We start from the raw sequence: 20,150 nt of genomic DNA on the forward strand, positions 1-20,150 counted from the left end.
GGCCCACCTGGCACAGGCAGAACACCACGAGGAGGACCACCGCAACTGGTATCAATAATTTCATCGTCATTCCAAGCCAGGAGGGAACCCAGGAGAAGATGTTGTCGAACCACGAGCTTTCTTCAGCCCCACCTTCCAACTTCATTTTCTCTCCCAGGTTATGGACTGCTTCAATGACGTGGGACAGGGACCCATTTTCTGCGTCTTCAGAAGGTACGAACGTGCAGCACGCACTTCCTATTTTTCGGCAAACACCTCCATCGATTGCTGTTAGCAGGTCCAGAACATACCTGTTCTGCATGGTCATTAGTCGCAGAGCTCGTAATTCCACCTTTATTATGTTGAACCCTTCTTCAGTGTCATTGGCCAGCTGAATCAGTTCCCACCGTGTGATCTGAAGCCATTTTGCATTTGCTCTTGCTTGGACACTTGAAACCAGTGAGGCAAAAAATGTTTCCACGGAGCTGAACAGGCGATACCTGTCTGGGATCTGTGCCAATAAATCGGATGACGCCTGTGATATGTAGTTTGATGCTCGCTTGTTCCGTGATAGCTCCTCTTCTTTCCCTCCGGAGGACAGGACATAGAGGTGTGCTTCTGCAGTGGGGGACGTCTCGTCCTTGTTCATGTTTCCTTGCGTATTTTTATTTTTGTTGACGTGGCTTTCTGGAATCACCATTAGGGCCGAATGCAAAGTGGCCATTGAGCAGCTGCCACTCCATGCCTGGGGAAGGTGCAAGTAAGCCTGATTCCCGCACACCCAGTATGTGTCCATTAGTGCTGCTGTTCCTTTTTTCATGTCTGGGATGGTGAGAGTTTTGTTACAGTTTTTGTTCGTTCCCATTGCCACTTTCCCTTCTCCCTTGAAACATAGTTCGTTTTGTATTTCACTTTGTAGCTTGAAGGGTTTCTCCATCGCTGTTACCCATGTTAGTTTAGAGATGTGTTCTTTCCATATTGGTAAGCACGTTTTTTCCATCCATCGCAACTTATCTGGTTGGACACCTCTCAGTGCTTCCGCTTTGCACAGTACTTCTTCATCTTTCCATTGGGTTTCTGAAAACAGCGTCCCTTGTATTGCAAAGAAAGGTTCTTTAGGACAGACCACTCCAGACGCTTTTGAATAGCACGTTTTGTTGTCCTGTATTATTTCGAAAGAGACATCGTGTGCTTGAAAGGTGTTCTTTATTCTACACAGTGTGAGATGAAGGAGACATTGGGCATCCACAATGGGCAATTCTCTTGGCAACAGCACTTTGGGTGTACCTGATGCATGGGGGATAAGCGAACAGACATAGCAGCTTTCATTAGTTGTCTGTTTAGCTGTTGTACTCATATCTGCATACCATTTATTTGCTTGGTGGGGGTGTCGTGGGTCTTCCATCTTGTCTAATCCTAACCCATAATACTCATCATACCCCCTCCTGCTTGTCTCTCTTCTTCGCCTACTTCTCTCCCCCCTCCTATATCTTATAGTTTCGATAGGTGAAACAATAGGCCCCCCTTTCTCATTCCCTCCCCCCTCTTCCAATTCTTCATATAGGGACTTGTGTTCTGTCATTGTAATTACTTTTCCATTTTCCTCAATAAACAACAAGTCGCTGTTTTGTATCGGGGCGGGAAGGGTAGTGGGGCTGTTATATATTTCAGGTAGGGATATTGTGTCATTTTCCATATCTTTATCTTTTGATCGTGACGGGGCAGCAGTGGGTGGTGCAGTGTAGTAACCCCATACAAGGCGGGATCCATCCCAGATCAAAAAATCACCTTCTTTAATATTCATATTTGTAATTGAATTTGTGCCAGGGGCAAGGGTGGTGTTACTCCCCCCTCCCCCCTCGTTCATCTCAGTAGAGATGAACGCTATGACCCAATGTGTCATTAGGCAAAATATTGAGATGAAGAACACAATAACACACATTGATAAACCGCATTCGTATGAATATGTCAATCTATCTACCAACATTTCTCTAAATCTAACAAATCTATTAGTTGCAGGCTGCCCATCCGATGCCATAGTAAATCCTGTTTGAGACATAAAAGTGCGTTAAGTACAAGCATGTAAACATTTAGAACGTTGTGAAATTTTTTCGGCAAAGTATGGGAGTGGGTTTTTTGGGGGGGGGGGGTATGTCCACAGACAAGGTAGCTTTACAAATATTACTATCAGTACATTATTTCATACATAAAGAGAAAAGTCGAGAGAGAGAGAGAGAGAAAAAAGAAAACTTCTCCAAAACCCAAAAAGGACCACAAAAACCTTCAACAGTTGTAAAAAATTATATATATATATATATATGTATATGCAAAAGTTCATTTCAGTACGCATGTCGTGCGCTATTCGTGTTCAGTGTTCAACACTTAATGCACACAAAATTCCCATCATCCATTCTGCACAACTTCATTGTCCGCAGTCGTCTGTGCCTCGTCCTGTACCTCACCTTCCGCGGCGCTATACGCTCTACGTACGTCTGTCAAATGCACCCAGTATCGTAGGCCCTTTACCTTTACTGCTGTGGGTGTGCAAAACACTACCTCATAAGGGCCATGGAAACGTGGTGCATTCCACCTTCGCACAAAACTTCGGACATATATAAGGTCGCCAGGCATTAGTTGTAATGGTTTTTCAGGCATTGTCTCTGTTTCTGTTGTGTTCCCCTCCTCTCTTGTAGAGGGGGGGGCTAGTTGCTTTGCAATTACGCGCGCTGCCCGTGTCAGTTTTCTCAAGTACTCTGTGAACTCCTCTCCTAATATCGCTGCACTTCTGTGTGCATCAGAACGTTCACGGAGAGGTGAATGCGCTGTGTGCATTCTCCTTCCCGTGACAATCTCATGTGGGGACAAGTGGTGGTCTTTACTTGGCTGATTTCGTAATTCGAACAAGGCCAAAGGCAGGCAGTACATCCAGGTCTTTTTAAGGGAAAAACACAGTTTTGACAATCTGCTTTTTAACAGACCGTTCATCTTTTCCACTACGCCATTACTTTGAGGATGATAAATTGAACATAATTTGTGCTTTATTCCCAATAGGGTAGTCACTTCCTTGAATAGTTCATTAACAAAATGCGTGCCGTTATCTGAGCGAATAACTTCGCAAATCCCCCAGCGCGGGAACACTTCCCGCACTAGGAACTTCGCGGCGCCCTTCGCATCAGGGCGAGCACAGGGGCCTGCCTCCACCCATCTCGAGAATGGACATACAACCATAATCATGTAGCGAGCCCCGTTACATCTTTCTCCCATGTCTACATAATCAATGTGGAGCTCTCTGAATGGGCCATTTGGTTTGGGTATCGTTCCTCTCAGTGTGCGCAATGTCATACCTGAGTTGTAAATCTGACATGTCGTGCATTCTAAAGCCAGTCTTGTGACGTGTTCATGGAGGCAAGGTGCAAACCAATCTTCCTGTATCTCTGCCATTATGTGTTGCTTTGCGTTATGTGCGGGAAAGTGTAGTTGTTGAAATGCTATTTCTAACAATGTGACTGGCATTACCGCTTTTCCTGAACTTTTTTGTCGCCATAACAAATCAGTCGGCGATTTGCTGCATCCCCTTTTAGTCCACAGCAATTTTTCTTCTGCACTAGCTCCCTCTTGCAGCTCTATTATTTCCTGTGTGGGCATCATGTTGTATCCTGTGGGGACCTCTTGGCTTGCTGTGTGGTGCAACATGTATTCTCCTACCATACCTTTTTGTAAATACGAAGCTTCTTTGGCAGCGGCGTCTGCTGCCGCGTTCCCCAAAGATACAAAATCTGTATTTGTGGTGTGGGCTTGGCATTTTACAATGGCCACTGCCGTGGGGTCTTGCAGAGCCTCAATCAGTTCTTTCAATAGTTCTGCATGCTGAACTGGTGTTCCATCTGCTCGTCGGAACCCTCTCCTCCCCCACCGTGCCAACCCGCCGTGTACTGTCGTTGTCATGTATGCTGAGTCGGTATATATTGTCACTGCGCACCCCTTGGCGGCATGCAATGCTTCTATTAACGCAATTAGTTCTGCTGCTTGGGCTGAATAGTGGGATGGGAGGCGGTGTTGCACTAGTGTCTCGTATTCACCTTCCTCTAATCGTACAACTGCCATACCTACATGTTTCTCTCCTGTCTCCATATCTATTGATGCTGACCCGTCCACGAAATACACCTCTCCCTCGCTCAGGGCATTCTCAAAAATCACTTGATCCTGACCTTCGTCACCTGTGAACGTAGCGCAGTTGTGGTTTTGCATGTCCTCTACGGTGCACGCCTCTGTGATGAATGTGGCTGGGTTCACTATTTTACATCTTACTATGTGGATGTTTGCGCTGGACAGTATTATTTCATATGCTGTGGCGCGTTGTGTTGTCAATGTGCTCTTTGATCGCTCTAATATTGCAAAGAGTGAGTGTTCCACAAACAGTGTCACAGGACAGCCCATCACTATCGTGGCACTTTTCTCAATCGCGAACGCGGCTGCAGCTAAAGATTGCTCGCACGCGAAATGACCTTGCATTACTGCGTCTAGGGTGCCACTATAGTAAGCCAGTGGTTTGTGCCCTAATGATGTCTTTTGTGTCAATACTGCTGTCATCAGTGTTCCTTTGCAGTGTGAGAATAAGAAGAATTCGCGCCCATAATCTGGATTTGCCAGTACTGGAGCGCTTGATATCAGCTCTTTTAGCGAGTCAAATGCTGTGTTCATCTCTTCTGTCCATTCTATGTGTTTGTTCTCCTGCTGTGCCTCTTTTAGTGCCTGTAACAAGGGCCTCGTGTATGCTGCATAATCCAATATCCATGCTCGGCAATAGTTGCACATACCCAGAAATTTCTGCATCTCTTTTACTGTTTTGGGCTCCCCAACTGCTCTAATCGCCTGTGCCCTGTCTGGTATGATCCGCTTGCCATCCTTTGATATCAGCTGTCCCAAGTATAGGACCTCGGTCAGACAGTATTGTAACTTCCCCTTGTCCACCTTGTACCCTTTATTGGCCAATAGTGTCAGGAGTGTTATTGAGTCCTTTCTACACTCTTCCTCAGTTTGTGCACAGATCAATAAATCATCAACGTACTGAATCACTGTGCTTTCTACACACAAATTCCCCAGATCTTCATGTAGTACCCTGTTGAATATGCTTGGGCTCTCGCAATACCCTTGTGGTAGTCTGCAGTGTTCGAACCTCCTCCCCCCTAGTGTAAACGCTGTTAAGTACCTGCTCTCCTCTGCTAAGGGAATCGAGAAAAATGCATTTTTTAAGTCAATAACTGTGAAGCGGGATGCCGTTTTCGGAATGTTGCACAGTATTGTTGATGGGTTCGGGACTAAAGGGAACTCCTTCTGAATCACATCATTGAGTGGGCGCAAATCCTGTATCATCCTCCATGAACCTCCCTTCGCCTTTTTAATCGGGTAAATGCATGTGTTGCATGGGGAGTTTGAGGGCATTATTATTCCTTGTGCTAGCAGTGCATCTAGTGTCTCTCTGATCCCCTCTTCTGCTTCGCGTGACAATGGATATTGTTTTACCCGGGGTATAATTGCTCCCGGTTTCAGTTTTATTACCACAGGCTGAACCTCATGTAATAACCCCACGTCATGGGCTCCATTTGTCCATATGTTAGTGGGTACTAACCTCATGTCGTCATCAAAAAATGCATGTGGTGCCCCTACTACTGCCATTAATTCAACTTGAGTTTTTCTGGCTGTAACTACAATGTCAGACGGCATTGCTAGTTCCATCACTATTTCGCCATCTGTCTCAGTGTCTGAAAATAGCTCCTCGTCCGAGAGCTCCCTCAGTGGGATATTTGCATTTGTACACAGTACTGTCCGCCATTCACATCCTTCCATGTCAACGCCAATCACACATATTCTGTTTGCTGACACGTGTACTGCGTGTAAATCCAACAATACCACTGACCCGAGAGCAGTGTCGGGGCTTGCTATGGGGCGGAAGAGGAATTCGGCTGGAATCCTCCAATCCATCCTTTTCAGTTCTGGTACTATGAGAGCCAATGTTCTCATGCCCTCAACAAACATCTCCTCGTTTCTTGGTAACCCTCTGATCTCTTTCATAATTGTGTGGCCGTGTATTACTGCTAATATGCGGAGGGGGCATATGCCTGGCGTCGAACATACGATACCGCTCCCTGTGAATGATATTGTCATATTTAGTTTGCTTAAGAGATCTCTCCCCAGCAAATTAATGGGAGAGTGTTCATAGTACAGTAAGGGTGCTTTCACTGTTTTACCCCCCACTGTCACATCCAATGCTTCTGTGTAAGGAACTTCAATTACAGCCCCAGAGAACCCCTGCGTCTCTAACGTTCTATTAGATAACGGGAACCGGCCCTCTCTAATGCATGATTTCTCCGCTCCCGAATCCACCATGAATATGAACTGCTTGTCTCCTATCTGCGCTCCTATCAATGGTTCCTCTGATGCATTGTGGGTCGTAGATAGTACTGGACACGCAAGTGCTCTCTGTGGGCTGTCCTATGCGGGGTGTCTCATTGCCCCCCCTTGATCAAAAATGTTCCCCGAAACTACTGACACCCCGCTGTAAGGTGCGGGAGCAGGTGCTCCATTAGCTACTGTGGCGAAAGTGTTACCTGGCGTGTATTGCATATTGTCATTATTCTGTGGGTGGTTTTGTGTCCTGTACTGATGTCCGTGTAGTTGTGCGTTACTTCTCTGCCCTACATTTTCTGGTTGTTGGTATTGTCCCATGGGGAGGCCGTAGGGGCTTCCTGGGTGGGGGTGACCGTACTGTTCTGTCTCCTGGAACCCGTTGTTTTGTCTGCTCCTGCACTCTCTTGAGTAGTGCCCCCATCTCCCACAATTCCAGCAGCTCCCCTGTGGACCTCTGGGACCCTGCCACCCATTACCTCCCATTCCTCCATACCCTTGTCCTCCTCTTCGGCCCCGGTACCCACCTCTTCCCCCTCTTGGGGCCCACTCTTGCCACATTGGACCTCCGTTCTGCTCCTGCTCAGTCCACTGTCGTTGTCCTTGTCCTGCCCAATTTGCTGCTATTCTTCCTTGTATTGCTATTTGCCCCTCCTCTCCTTCGTCTCCCTCCCTCATGAGTGGGAGTCCTGATACCGCTGCTGCAACCTTCACTAGTTTTGATTGTACCAACTTTGCCTCGTCTGCCAACCTTTTCTGTGCTACTTCCCTCTCTCTCTCTTTGATCCTTTTGCAATGGTGCACTATTATACTTTGGATCTCTGGCCACCCTTTCGCCTCAACGCCCGCTATCTTATCTAGTGCCTTCTGCACCTCTTTTGGGAGCCCTCTCTTAATGATAAAATAAAATAGAGATGTGGATTGGTGCCAGGGCGTGCCCGTTTCCGCTCTCCACATCTCCTGCACCCGGAGAATGTAATCCATAGCATCCTCCCCGTCATTCATTGTACATTGCATTACTGACTGTAAATCAGGGGTATCTGGGAATGTCTCCCGCAGCGCATCCCACACCCTTGCTCGTACTGTATTAAAGGAAGCCCCATCATGACGATCACAATCTAACGTCACGGCCGGGAAACCAGCCTTAGCCCATACTCTGTCCGCTTGATCTCCTACTGCGGTTACTAGTAGGCTTTTCACATCGCCTACTGCCAACGGTATGCCGGCGGTATGTTTCTCAAATGCATATATCCACTTGCTCGCCCCTCCTGACAGCTGGGGCAATAATTTCATTAAATTAGCCTTATCCATCTGAGCCCATGGTATATAGTTTGGTCTCCCCCCCCCTCTGTGTATCAATGGAAGTTGTAACTTCCCTTTTGCAGTTGCACCCTCCCTTTCCTTAGTCGCTACTGACTCCAATGACGCCATCTTCCCCACCCTATTTCTTAGTCGTCCCATCCATTCGTCGTCTATAGTCCCTAGTGAACATGCACCGTCCACTTCCTCGCTTTCCCCTCCCACTGCCATACTCAACCTATCACTGTCGTCCAACCCTCCTCTGACATCACATAACAAGTCCTCTCTGATCCCTCTCTCTCGTGATACATCACCAATGCTCCCTTCTACTGCTCCTACCTCTATTATTCGTGTCGGCTCTTCCTCAATCCTGAACAGTATTTCCCCCTTCTTCCATCCTTCCTCAATCTGTCTACCTTCGCTCGACGCTCTAGACGTGCGTCCTGATTGTGTGGGGGCACACGCTGTGCGCTCACATATGTCTTTTATTCTTGAGAGTTCATCCCTTGCCACAGTAAGCCTCGACTCTAAGTCACTCGTTAGCTTCTCTATATCCACCCTCTGTGTGCTTCCCTGGGCGCGCTCCCTAGTGCTTTCGTATGGCGGGGGGGCTGTTGGTCTTTGTGGTGTACCAGTTGTGGGGGGAGGCACATACATAGGGTCACTGTATCCTGCTGCGGGGGCTGGTTTAGGTAATATCGGGTACAAACTAATCACCTCCGCAGGTTGTGCTGTACTTAGCTGTTCCTTTTCCTCTCTTGGAATCATCAATGGATTATCTGTGGTGGAAGGTAGATCAATATTTGGTGCCGGGGCTTTGGGTGGGGGTACCTCCTCAAACAATCTCCAGAGGTCTAATATCTCCTTCCTATTTTGCCATTGTTTCCCCTTATACTTGAGGCTAATACATGTTCGTACCATATCAAGAACGCTTTTGTCAAAAGACCCTCCCTCGGGCCAAATCTGGGGCAGACCCTCCCCCTTTAATTCTGTTACCCATTGATCGTGATATTTATTTATTCGTTCAGCGTATCCCGGTAAGCTCTTGCAAATATGTGACAAGGGAGTTTCGGCCCCCATCCTCTAAATCATTAACACAACCGTGTCCGCCTTCTTAACTTTTAGTTAGGTGTAGGTATGTGTGTGTATACCTTTATGGCACAGACAAGAGCGGACGTCTCAAATATTATCGTCCAAGTTTATTCACTGCGCAAATCCTTTCGCACTCACCATAGCTCATCTCCTTCCCATTCCCATACACTCTCATGTGATTCCGTTTGCAACTGATCAAGTACTGGTTATGGTCAACACTCTCTGGCGCCACCTCGCGGTCAACCGATCGTCTCCAACACTCACACGGTGCGCGCACCCATCACAATCTCTTTCCACTCACACCTCGTCTTATTTCCTCCCTGTCCTCCCTGGCCAGCTGTCCCTGTTTTTCTGCTAAGGTTGCTATGTTCACGTCTGTACGTGCCACTACTTAGTCCCCACTTCTCAAAATGTGCTCCCTAGTTTATAGTTCTTCTACAAGTATATTTATCTTATACCCTTTTCGCTTTCTTCCCCTGCCCCGTGGAATGGAAAAAAGAAATAGAGAGAGTAGCAATCACTAAAAAAAATATTCCCGGTGTCTCCTTTTGCCAGACACCAATAACTTATTTCTTACTTCTTCATATATTCCCAGTACTAGTTTAGATAGCACTATGCGGCGCCGCCTTCCACCCCCTTTCGGAGCTAGGTTTCCGTCACTTCTACCACTTCACTTATTTCTTACTCCTAATGGCCATATGCAAAGAAAAGATAAAGAAAGTTTCAAGACCCCTCTTTAGTAGACCCCCGTTATTCTTCTCCTCTACCTGTCCCCGTTCTCCTGTTCATAGTTTCCCCTCCCTTCCCCTTTACGATCGCTCGCACTCAGTACTCACGTGCCCGTCTTGAACCGATAGTCTCCGAAACTGGGTCCGTCCAGGCGGTGTGACCGGTAACTCGACGGTCAGCCCCTGGCTCCGGCGAGCGGCACTCAAAGGGGATTTTTTTCCAATCGGGATCCCGTACCCTTTCTCATTGAGTGCGCACTTCTTATTGTGCCGGTCGCCGTTGGCGGGCAGCCTCCCGGAGCCGGCTCACCGTGCGTATCCCTTCTCGACCGGAGATTCTCGTGCCACAAGGGGGTCGTTAGAAAGGAGTTAGGAAAAATAATTTGGAGATATCACGCTATCGGGGTCACCACTGAAAGGAAGCGCCCCCAATTTCAGCACGATCCTCCCCGCAATGAGAGACAATAAGGGACTCTCCCGTAGTGGGAATAAGACCAAGACAGAGTGCGGGTGAGCGTAAGTGGGAGTTTATCCAAAGAATAGGGCATGCAAAGAACTCTGCAACCTCCGAGAGCGCTCTGTCTGACAATAGCAAAGACAGGCGTATTTCTAATACAAAAAACGTCATCAGAACCTACACACTATAGGGGGCACAAGTTAATTGGGATTGGGTGGCGTCGACTAACTATAGGTGTTGCTGCAGCGTGGTTGGTCTTGGCGTGAGGACGTCACTGGTCAGCCTCGTGGGTTGGGTTGGGCCTGGCAGGCCAGCTTGAGGTCATCCGAGCGGTGTTGGTATGCTGGGGCAGCCTGTGACAAAGATGAATACCTCTCCTGACTCGTTTGCCCTAGGCCATGCACACTGCAGTTATTCAAGAAACGACATCTAAATTCATCAATAAATCGCTCGGCGGTTTGTCTTATACAATAAACGCAACACATGAGGAATGCACCTCTTGAGAGGTCCGGTGATTGTCGGTTGGGGTGAGATTTACCTGTGTCCCATTGACCGGTATTCTAGGTCGAGGGGCTGAGTTCTGGGGCCTGAGCCGACTGGTACATGCCTGTCTGCCGCGTTAGAAGTTATTATATAAATGGGTCTCTGTGTCTTGTCCCAGTGATGGGGGTCGTTCTTGGGGTGGTCTGGGGGGAGGGTTGTGGACTTTACGAGAGGGTGCTGGTAGATCAGAGGATTCAAAACGTGGGTTTATTACCGTGCTGTAAATAACACAGGTGGTGGGCTGTGGCCTTGGGTGCGGTACCGGGGCCTCTAACTCTCTGAAGCGGCTCCAGCTTGGTTGGGGGAGGTGAGGGAGCGCGGCACAGGCCTTAGCTTCCTTATCTGGCAGGCTTGGCAGGGTGGGAGGGAGAATGACCTTGCATATACTCACAAAGGTTTTTTCCTCGTGCGTTGCTAACTTTTAAATGCAGACCTTTTATAATGTTCCGCCTTATTTTGATGTTATTTAAACACACATATATATTTCCATTTTGTTACACATTTCTTTAATACAGTCGGTCTGAGTACCTTTTCGTTACCTAACATTATACATTTACATTTACAGGATCTGTTTAAACCGAGGTAGTTTGTTAATACCAATACTTGAATTATTTTCTACTTTCTTCAGATAGTGATGCTTCAGCTTTTTTTTCCCGTCACCCCGGCCTCGCGGACCAGGTCATGCAGGGTGCGATATTACATTGTGGACGAGAATACTGTTACAGTGTTAGCATCTCGGGTTAGCTCATATCCGACTTTCTCATGGGAACGCGCTCGCAGCGGATCTACCAGGGCTACTGCGGCGGCAGAGATGCATGAAAGGTCCTCCAAAGGTGGGGGCCTCGTTACAGTGTGCTGAACTCACGCCATGTTTGCTAAACAAGATGGCTTCTAGGCCTAACTGAATTTGGGTATATTCAGGGAACGGATATGTGTGGGCAATGTCGTCGGCGGGTGACCCCTCCTCCACCTGGGCCCGGGTGGCATGAGGGGACGGCCACCGAGTCATGGTCCTCACCTGGGGAGAAGGCTGCAGGTGAGGAGGGCCTCGCGGCCAGTCCTCCCCTACAGCCTCAGAAACCATTTTTTGTCTGCTAAAGATGGTGTGAGCTCAGCGCGCTGCAGCACGGCCCCCACCTTCAGATAGTTTCAGTCCTCCCTGTCTCCGCAGCACCATGGTAGATCCGCTGCAAGTACGTTCCCACGAACAAGACGGGCATGATCTAACGTAATGCATTAACATTGTAGCAGTTCACCTTCCGCAGTGTACCACTGCTTCCACAATGACCCGGTCAGCACGGCCTGGGCGATGGGAAAATCTGTAGAATGGTCATCTGCTGAAAGCAGACAGGTACCCAAATATGAATGTAAGAAACCACTTTTAACACATGTATCCTCTCCATACAACCACTTTTACTAAAGAAATCTGTGAAATAGTGTAATTATCATACACGACACCAGCCGTGAAAGACCCACACCCCTGCAGGGGTGTATAAATGTCAAAAGCATTTCCGGGGGAATATTCTTCATAAGTGCCACTGAAAGCCTCCCCCCCCCGCCACGCGGTCCCGCACCACAACTAAACTGATGCTGCTAGAGTACACAAGAAAATGAATGTAACCATACCCATGACACATGTGAAGAGTGTGCGAGAATGCACTCGTCACACGTGTATGTCTAGGCTCCTCATGTACCATCTCCGCCACGCACAGTGGCGGGTTACTTTCTATGTACTCCACCAATCCTAATTCTACCTCACTTACTGCAAATATATATGCATATAACTAAATACTGTACTTGTTAAAACATAATGTATGAATAAGGTGCTCAGACTGGGTATAATCAAGACACATCCAGCAAAGTTTAAATGCATGTTTTGTATTGATTTGAATAAGCATTATAGAGTGTTCAAATGTTTGTGATGCTTTTACCTAAATCGGCAACACACGAGGGAGATACCTTTGTGAAATACGTGCAAGGCCATTCCCCCTCCCACCCTGCGAAGGCTGCCAAGGCATGAGAGCAGAGGCCGCGCCGCGCTGCTTTACCTCCCCCAACCAGACTGGAGCCGCTTCAAAGATTTGTAACCCCCTCTGTAGCACCCAAGGCCGCGGCCCGCCACCTGCATTATTTACAGCACAGCAGTAAACCTCTGCCTGAACACACGCGCCCCCTCGTAAACCCCACAACCCATCGGACCATCTCAGACTTATGGCCCTGTGCAATCAGGACACCCAACACTTTGACAAAACACAGCGGAACATCCATAACAACTTCTAACAAGGCAGAAAGACCTGTACCGCCCGTCCCAGGCCCTGAAGCTTAGCCCCTCGACATATGGCCCCGGTCAACAGGACACTGGTAACCATGTCCTGACGTATTACCTCCAGACCCCTCACAAGGTACATTCCTCCTGTGTTGCATTAACCTGTAGTATAACCTATTGGAAGATTTACTAAAGAAAACAATATTGAAATGACTGAATGACTGCGGTGTGCATGGCATAGGGCAACCAAGTCAGGAAAAGACATTCATCTCTGACACTGGCCACAATGGCACAACAACACCGTCTGGATGAACTCAGCCGACCTGCCAGGCCCAGCCCAACCCACGAGGCTGACCAGTGACGTCATCCAGCCAAAGCCAACCACATCGCAGCAGCACCTATAGTTAGTCGTCGCCACCCAATCCCATTGAACTTGTGCCCCCTATAGTGTGTAGGATCTTATGACGTTTTTTGTTAATATATACGCCTGTCTTTGCTATTGTCAGACAGAGCGCTCTCGGAGTTTGCAGAGTTCTTTGCATGCCCTATTCTGATTGATAAACTCCAATTTACGCTCACCCGCACTCTGTCTTGGCCTTATTCCCATTTTGGGAGAGTCCTTCCTTGTCTCTCATTGCGGGGAGGATCGTGCTGGTTGGGGACGCTCGCCTTCAATACTATGTAACTAGTAAATCCCAGGAGTCCTAAATGAGGCTGGAACCATAGGAAACTAAAGGGGTGAGGAGACCAGCTGCAGGAAGGAGTGAACACCCAGGGCAGACCGGGGCAACTAATCAAAGCAGGGCAGTAAGGTCCAGGTATTCAAAGGAAGAAGCCAGCAATCCAGGGACAGTCCAAGTTCCAAAGACCAGTTATGTAATCCACAGTTTCAGCGATCCAAGGGGAAAAACAAAGCTATCCAAAAAGCAATCCAGGGCTCAGCACCAGGTAAGCAGTTAAAATCTCCAATAATCCAAGCGACAAAACAAATGTGACCAATCCCAAGATGTCGTCACTTCTCCCAGAGGGGGAGCCCCTTCCCATGAGGCCACGGAGCTAAGGCTGCTACCTGCTAGTCCCCCTGGGGTGGTACTCAGCGGGAGGATCTCATGGAAAAACATTTCCCCGCTGAGGACAACGTAGAACATCTCCAACCCTCCACCCACATCCTATACACCTCCCAAACCCACAGGCCTCCGTACCATGTCCCAGACTTCCATATGTGTTTGTAGGGACTGAGACGAGGAAGAGTATGGACTACCCAGACAAGACATGCTTAACAAGTACTGGGACGAGTAGGAGGTGCGGAACAATGGAGAGCACCAGTGACAACTTGAATGAGCATTCTAGTTATCTTTGCGCATTAGTCATAAAATGGAAGGAAGGACTTACATGGTTGTCAAGCCATCCCTGGAGAAGCCGGCAGGAAGGCCACAGTTCGGCATGGAAGATTCCAGAGGCGAAAGACTGGGACACTGTCAGAGGGTCAGAAGCGTCTCTGCGAGGTCCAAGCTGGGAGGACCTCACCGGTAGCTGGCAAAGCAGTTACCCAACCAGAAGAAGGTGGACTGGCAGTCCAAGTTGGGAGAAAGGACTGAAGAATGCCAGCAGCTGTGGAACTGCCAAAGTGGGGAAGCCGTGCTCTGAAGCATCAGAAAACCTGAGTGCAAGTCCCTGGAAAAACAAGAGCCAGCCAAGATGGTCTCTGAAGGTAAGGGAATCCCTGCATTGGCTGGTGGGGATACAAGTGGTCGTATGCCACAAATAACAGACACAGAGTAGCCAAGAACAAGAGCAGGGATATGAAAGAAAGAAAGATTAGGCAAGATCACTACAAAGACTTTTTGAAGAGGGGCTATCGTAAATTTGCTAATTTTGAAAACCAGAATAAAGAAGACTTCCAAAGTAATCTTCTTCTTGTGTGTACTTAGCAGGTAAGTAAACCAAGTCTGGCCATGGAACAGAACAGAGAGAACAGAGAAACAAAGGTCCCGCACCAAAAGAGAATAAGGAAGCAAGTGCATCTTACTATTGACAGTGCCGGGCAGGTTAGTGAACCAGGCATGCCTACTAAATGAAGCTCGGAAACATGGGTTTGGGGAACCTGCAGCTAAGAAGAGAAAGTTGAAACCTCTTCCTCGTGGCAGTACTTGGCAGGCTAGTGAACCAAGTGGGCCATAGTGAGGGAAGCCTGGGTCAAGGATCCTATGCTTGTGTGAACTGCATTGCTAAGAAATCTTAAAGTGGAGAGACCATGGGAAGGGAGTAATTTCCCCTGGTTTTGTGTGGACCTATGAAAACCAGGTTACTAGGAGACATTCTCCTGGTTACTTAAATCAGAAAGGAGAAACCTGTAAAGAGCCCAGGGGTGGGAGTCAATACCCTGATTTGGTGTGGAACTGTGAGAGCCTGAATATCAGCCGAAGGGAGTCATACTCCTGGTAGATAAAACTAGCAGAAAAGGATCAAGTAAATAAGCCTGGGAAGGAAGTCCTTCCACCTGGCTAAACAATTGTCACTGGTGGAACAATACAACCAGGGGAACAGGAGTCATTCCTCCTGGAGTAACAAAGAAAGACTTTTCTGATATAGAGTGTTACAAGATTGGCAATCCTTATGTGAAATACGTGGATCAGAGGAAGGGAGTAATTCCTCCTGGTAAAGAACTTGTAAGGCAAAATCACGACCAGAACTGTGATATCTAGTGCAGGAGAAGGGAGTAATTCCCCTGGGCGAAGAACATTGGCACAACCTTTTAGTTATGTTATAAGTGAAAGGCACAGAAGCAGGGATTTTGACAAAGGATGGTGGGCTATTGATTTACACAGAGATTCTCATGACGACCATAGTATTTTAGTTGAGGCAGGGAAATCCTTCTTAGTAAAAGGAAAAGTTAGGTTTTCTCTATATTTTATTGAATAACAAGTGTCTATAGCAATCGCGATGCCACCTGTTTGTCAGTCTCCTCCTTCTGTAGCCTTACACAAGGCAATACAAAAAGCAATCCAGGATCCAGCACCAGGTAAGCAGTTCAAAGTAAAGATGCCGAGGAGACAAGGAAAAAAACAGAAAAATCCACGAGGCATTGAGCCTCGGTGGGGTCCTGGAACAGAAATGATGAACCAAGAAACATAGGAGACGCCACACAACAGCCAAAGCTTGTTGAGAAGCAAAGCAGTCTGGGATCTGATCCTCTTTATTTCCAGGTGTGAAGTAAAAGTGCTTGTCTAATCTCATTAGGACAGAATAAATCTGCAGAACCCCGTTCCCATGGAAGTTCACTTCCCTTTTGACCCTCCAGTGTTGGGAAACTGTAGTATCTTCCAAAGGAATGCGCCCTGCAAGAGCGTGAGACAACACCAGGCTCTGCACTGTGCTCATTCATCTCCACTAAGCTTCCAGTAGGCCCCTAACCCCCTTCCAGCCAGTCCGGAGCCAACTCCACACCACTGACCCGACCACCACACCTTTGGATTCCACGATAAGCAAACGGCCCCCAAGTTCCAACACAAATCAGGGTTCCGCAGAAGATCTAAGCATGTGCGGCTGTATTTCTTCAAGTGTGAAAACACATCTCTTGTGACACGAGGTACAGGGAGCAATAAATTAAAGATCAAAACCCTGGGTGGAGACCTTGAGTGCAGAAACTGCGGTATCAACGAATTCCTGAATGTGTGGGTCAGTGTGACTGTATTTTATCCTCCCTTCCCCCTGGCATAAATTCCCGTGCCGCCCCGGTGCATGCCACAATGATATAGTAACCAGGCTTAGCATGTTTAGCACCAACCCCCCCAGCCTTACTAGTATGGTTCCCGCCTTGTACAAATGGATTAAATCACTACGTCCTGGCCCCTGGGTACTGCTCAAGACCAAATAGGAGAGGGTTCTCGATGCTCCTCTGCGGGAGCACCAGTGCCGGGCAATCTGTAGGATATAATTGAACTCCAGGTTTCGCCTAAATCGTTTGAAATTTGTGCATCAATCCTACTTGACGCCCACTCAACTGCACAAATACTACCCAGATAGATCTGCCTGCCCAAGATGTATATTCAGGGAGGTTAACTTTATACACATGGTTTGGAATTGTCGCTACATGCTGCTCTTTTGGGTGGGGGGGATTCAGGCCTCATGGCTTGGATGGTTCCTGGCTGCCCACGAGATTCCCCCGAAGCCTAGTTGCTCGCACTGTTCGATACCTTCTCCAGATATTGATATTGATATTGATATTTTATTTGTATCACGCTCCTACATAAGTGTTTCAGAGCGAGACGAGGCAAAGGAGGGGAACACGGGAAAACAAAACCGCGATCTTACTAGGCCCAGTGACATTGAGAACGCGCAGGTGCATGGGAGAGGGAAAGGGAAAAGGGCAAGGGAGAGGAGGAGAAGTGGAAAGTGCTGAGAAAAGGAGTAAAACTAAATAAAACATGAATAAATAAATAAATTAAAGGAACAAACTGTGGCATTGCAGCCAGCAATTGGCAAGTGCTAGGTTGAGGCAGCAGCCAGGATGTGTCTGAAAAGTGCAGAAAAAGAGGGGGACTGTAGAGTTACAGGGCCTTAGGCAAGGACAAGTCTTGCATTCCTGTTCTGGATAAGTTGTAAAGGGTGGAGAGTAGAAGCAGGTAGCTTTAGAAAGAGGCTGTTGCAATAATCCAACCTAGAGAGAACCAGGGCCCAAGAGACAGTGAGCTTCTGGGGGCAGGAGAAGAAAGGCAAAATACCTCTGAGGAGGTGCAGTAGGAAGTTTGACGTTTTAGAGACATCAGAGATGTGGGCAGAGAAGGAGAGTGTGGAGTCAACAATGACCCTGAGGTACTTAGCCTCGCAGGTGGGGGTAGGAGGAGGGTTAAGGGAGGCCCGCCAGAGAGTAACAGGAAAGGAGGGTGAAGGTGTGCCAATGAGGAGGATCTCCGTCTTGCTGGCTTTCAGGCAGAGATAGTTGGTGGCACACCAGTCCTCAATGGCAGTTGGGCAATCCGAGATGAGAACAGGAGAATAGGTGGCCGAGGGAAGCCTGAAAATGGGTTGGGTGTTGTCAGCATAGCAATGAAAATGGGAGCAGAAAATGGCAATTCGGTGGCCGAGAGTTGCCAGGTATTGGTTGAAAAGCCAGGGTGAGTGGTTAGAGCCCTGGGGAACACAGCAGGTAGAAAGGAAGATAGATGAAAGAAAGGACCCAAGTTGGACCTGGGAGGGTTGATCGGAGAGGAAAGAGGTCAGCCAGGCCAGAGCCTGATCAGTGATGCCCAGGTTGTCAAAGAGACGGTTGAGCAGGAGGCTATGGTTGACTGTGTCGAAGGCAGAAGAGAGATCAAGTAAGATGAGGAAAGAGGGGATGTTAGAGTCATGGTTGGAGAGCAGATCTTCACATATGTTCAGGAGAGCAGTTTTCGTCCTTATGGCAGCTCTAAAGCCAGACTGATGGTGATGGAGACAACCAACAGAATCAGAGTGAAGGTTGAGCTGAGAGGTGGCCAGCTTTTCCAGGAGTTTGCCTAGAAAAGGAGTGATGGAGATTGGGCAGAAGTTAGCCGGGCAGGAAGGGTCAGCTGTGGGTTTTCGAGAAGAGAGTGCTTCAGAGGGGATGGGAAGGCTCCTGGGGTGAAGGAGTGGTTGCAGAAATCAGCCAGGGCAGGAGCGAGGGTGTCAATGTGGTCCTTGATGTTTCTGGAAGAACAAGGATGACCCTGTTTTGACGAGACCTTCATAGATCGGACTTGTCTAGAGACCTTATCAGGAGAGAAAAGAGGAAAGGACGAGAAAGAGGGTGGAGGTGTGGCTGTAGTAGGGCCAGAGTTCACAGAAGGAGAGGGTAGAAGAGGGGGGGGGGTGAGAGGGTGGACAGGATGTCCTGTTTCTTTTAGATGAAGTGAGAGGCAAGGGCCATGCAAAGCACCTGGGAGGTGACAGGAGTGGTAGAGACTGCAGCAGGGCTGGCCAGCTCCATGCAGATTTTAAAGAGTTCAGCCGAGTTGTTAGATGCCGTAGAGACACGGGCTTGGATGCAGGCTCTTTTTAGTGTGGACAGAGAGTCCGTATTGCCTTTGGAGCGGGCGACAGGCCAGTTTGTCAGAGGATGAACAAGAAGCCCTCCCTTTCCTCTTAGCCACACTACACTTGCGTTTAAGTGTAGCTAGGTCAGAGACATACTAAGAATTGCACTTGGCTTTTGTATTCAAACGGATCCTGATAACAGGGGCAAGAGCATCAAGAGTAACAGAAATAGAGGAGTAGAGCAGGCACAGGGCTGTGTCAGGATGTGAGTCAGCCAGAGGTGGAGGGGGGGGTAGAGAAGGTGGCGGCAAAAACCTCAACTGACACACGCTTCATGGGCCGTATGTCCGAGAAGGAAATGTTTAATTTACTGCAAAAAGTGAATAACAAAGACTTTAAAAGAATATTTGTAAATTCAAGTCACACTGGCACACTGGGGTTTCTATTTCTTTTTCTTAGTTTACTTTTTCACAATTCACTTCCTCCTTTTCAGCACAATATTTTGGGTGTAATTAAGTTTTGGACCACTATTTAAAAAAAAAAATGTGTTGAAAATAAATATTTAGCAATGAAAAAAAAAGAATTTATCCTAAAAACCTGTTTCCACGTGAGTGTGCAGGGTGCAAGACGAAATTCCCCATTGAGCCCCTTCATCTTAAATCATAAGTGTGAAGCCTGGTAGTGCCTTTGCATGTGCAGGGTGCAAAACGAAATTGCCCCTTTGTTCCCATTGTGCTCTGACCAAAACCACAAAGCCTGTCATGTTCTGTTTAGGTGTGGCAAAACACATTTTCCCATTGCTTTTCCGTGCCTCATATTGCACCTGTGGTAACAAGTAGAACAAACTATTTTTCCCCTTGAATCCTTTTTCGAAAGAGTGCATTTTTATCAGAATTAATCCCAAAAGGATTTTCCCATTGTGTTCCCACTCAATGCCACGGGCCTTCAATTCAGAGGGGTCAAGTCTAATTGATGTTTGGAGGGTGGGGGTTACTGGGAGAAAAGTATTACAACCAAATCAGCAATCGCTGGGTGTCTTGAATTGTTATTTTTCTGTATTTTTGGGTGATTTGAAAATAAATTGTGACTGCATATCTCAGTATTATCTCTGTGTTGGTGCCTTTACGGTAGTCAATTTTGTTCTTGTGTTGCCACAGCACTGGTGGCCGATGTTAGTCTGTTTGTCAAACTTGGTTTAAATAAATAAATTAGTAAATATTTTCTTACTACACACCAGCCTGGTTCTTAGTCCATTGTGGCACCGGGTACTTGTTGGGGTTGGGTACGAGACGGGTTGGAGGCCTTACCAAACTGAACCGAATCAAAATCATAGTGATTTATTGTGCGCCACATTCATTGGAGGAAAGAAACTCCCTGAGTTGAG

The 20,150-nt window shown here is 47.7% G+C and overlaps 1 protein-coding gene across 2 annotated transcripts in view; it reads left to right on the top strand.

Moving 5' to 3' along the window:
* SPATA6L (spermatogenesis associated 6 like) overlaps positions 1-20,150 on the top strand; it is a 721,724-nt gene that overhangs the window by 66,321 nt on the left and 635,253 nt on the right. The window lies entirely within an intron of this gene.

This window comes from Ambystoma mexicanum, chromosome 6p (genome assembly GCF_040938575.1).
Source record: "Ambystoma mexicanum isolate Mex_15411 chromosome 6p, UKY_AmexF1_1, whole genome shotgun sequence".
Classification (NCBI taxonomy): domain Eukaryota; kingdom Metazoa; phylum Chordata; class Amphibia; order Caudata; family Ambystomatidae; genus Ambystoma; species Ambystoma mexicanum.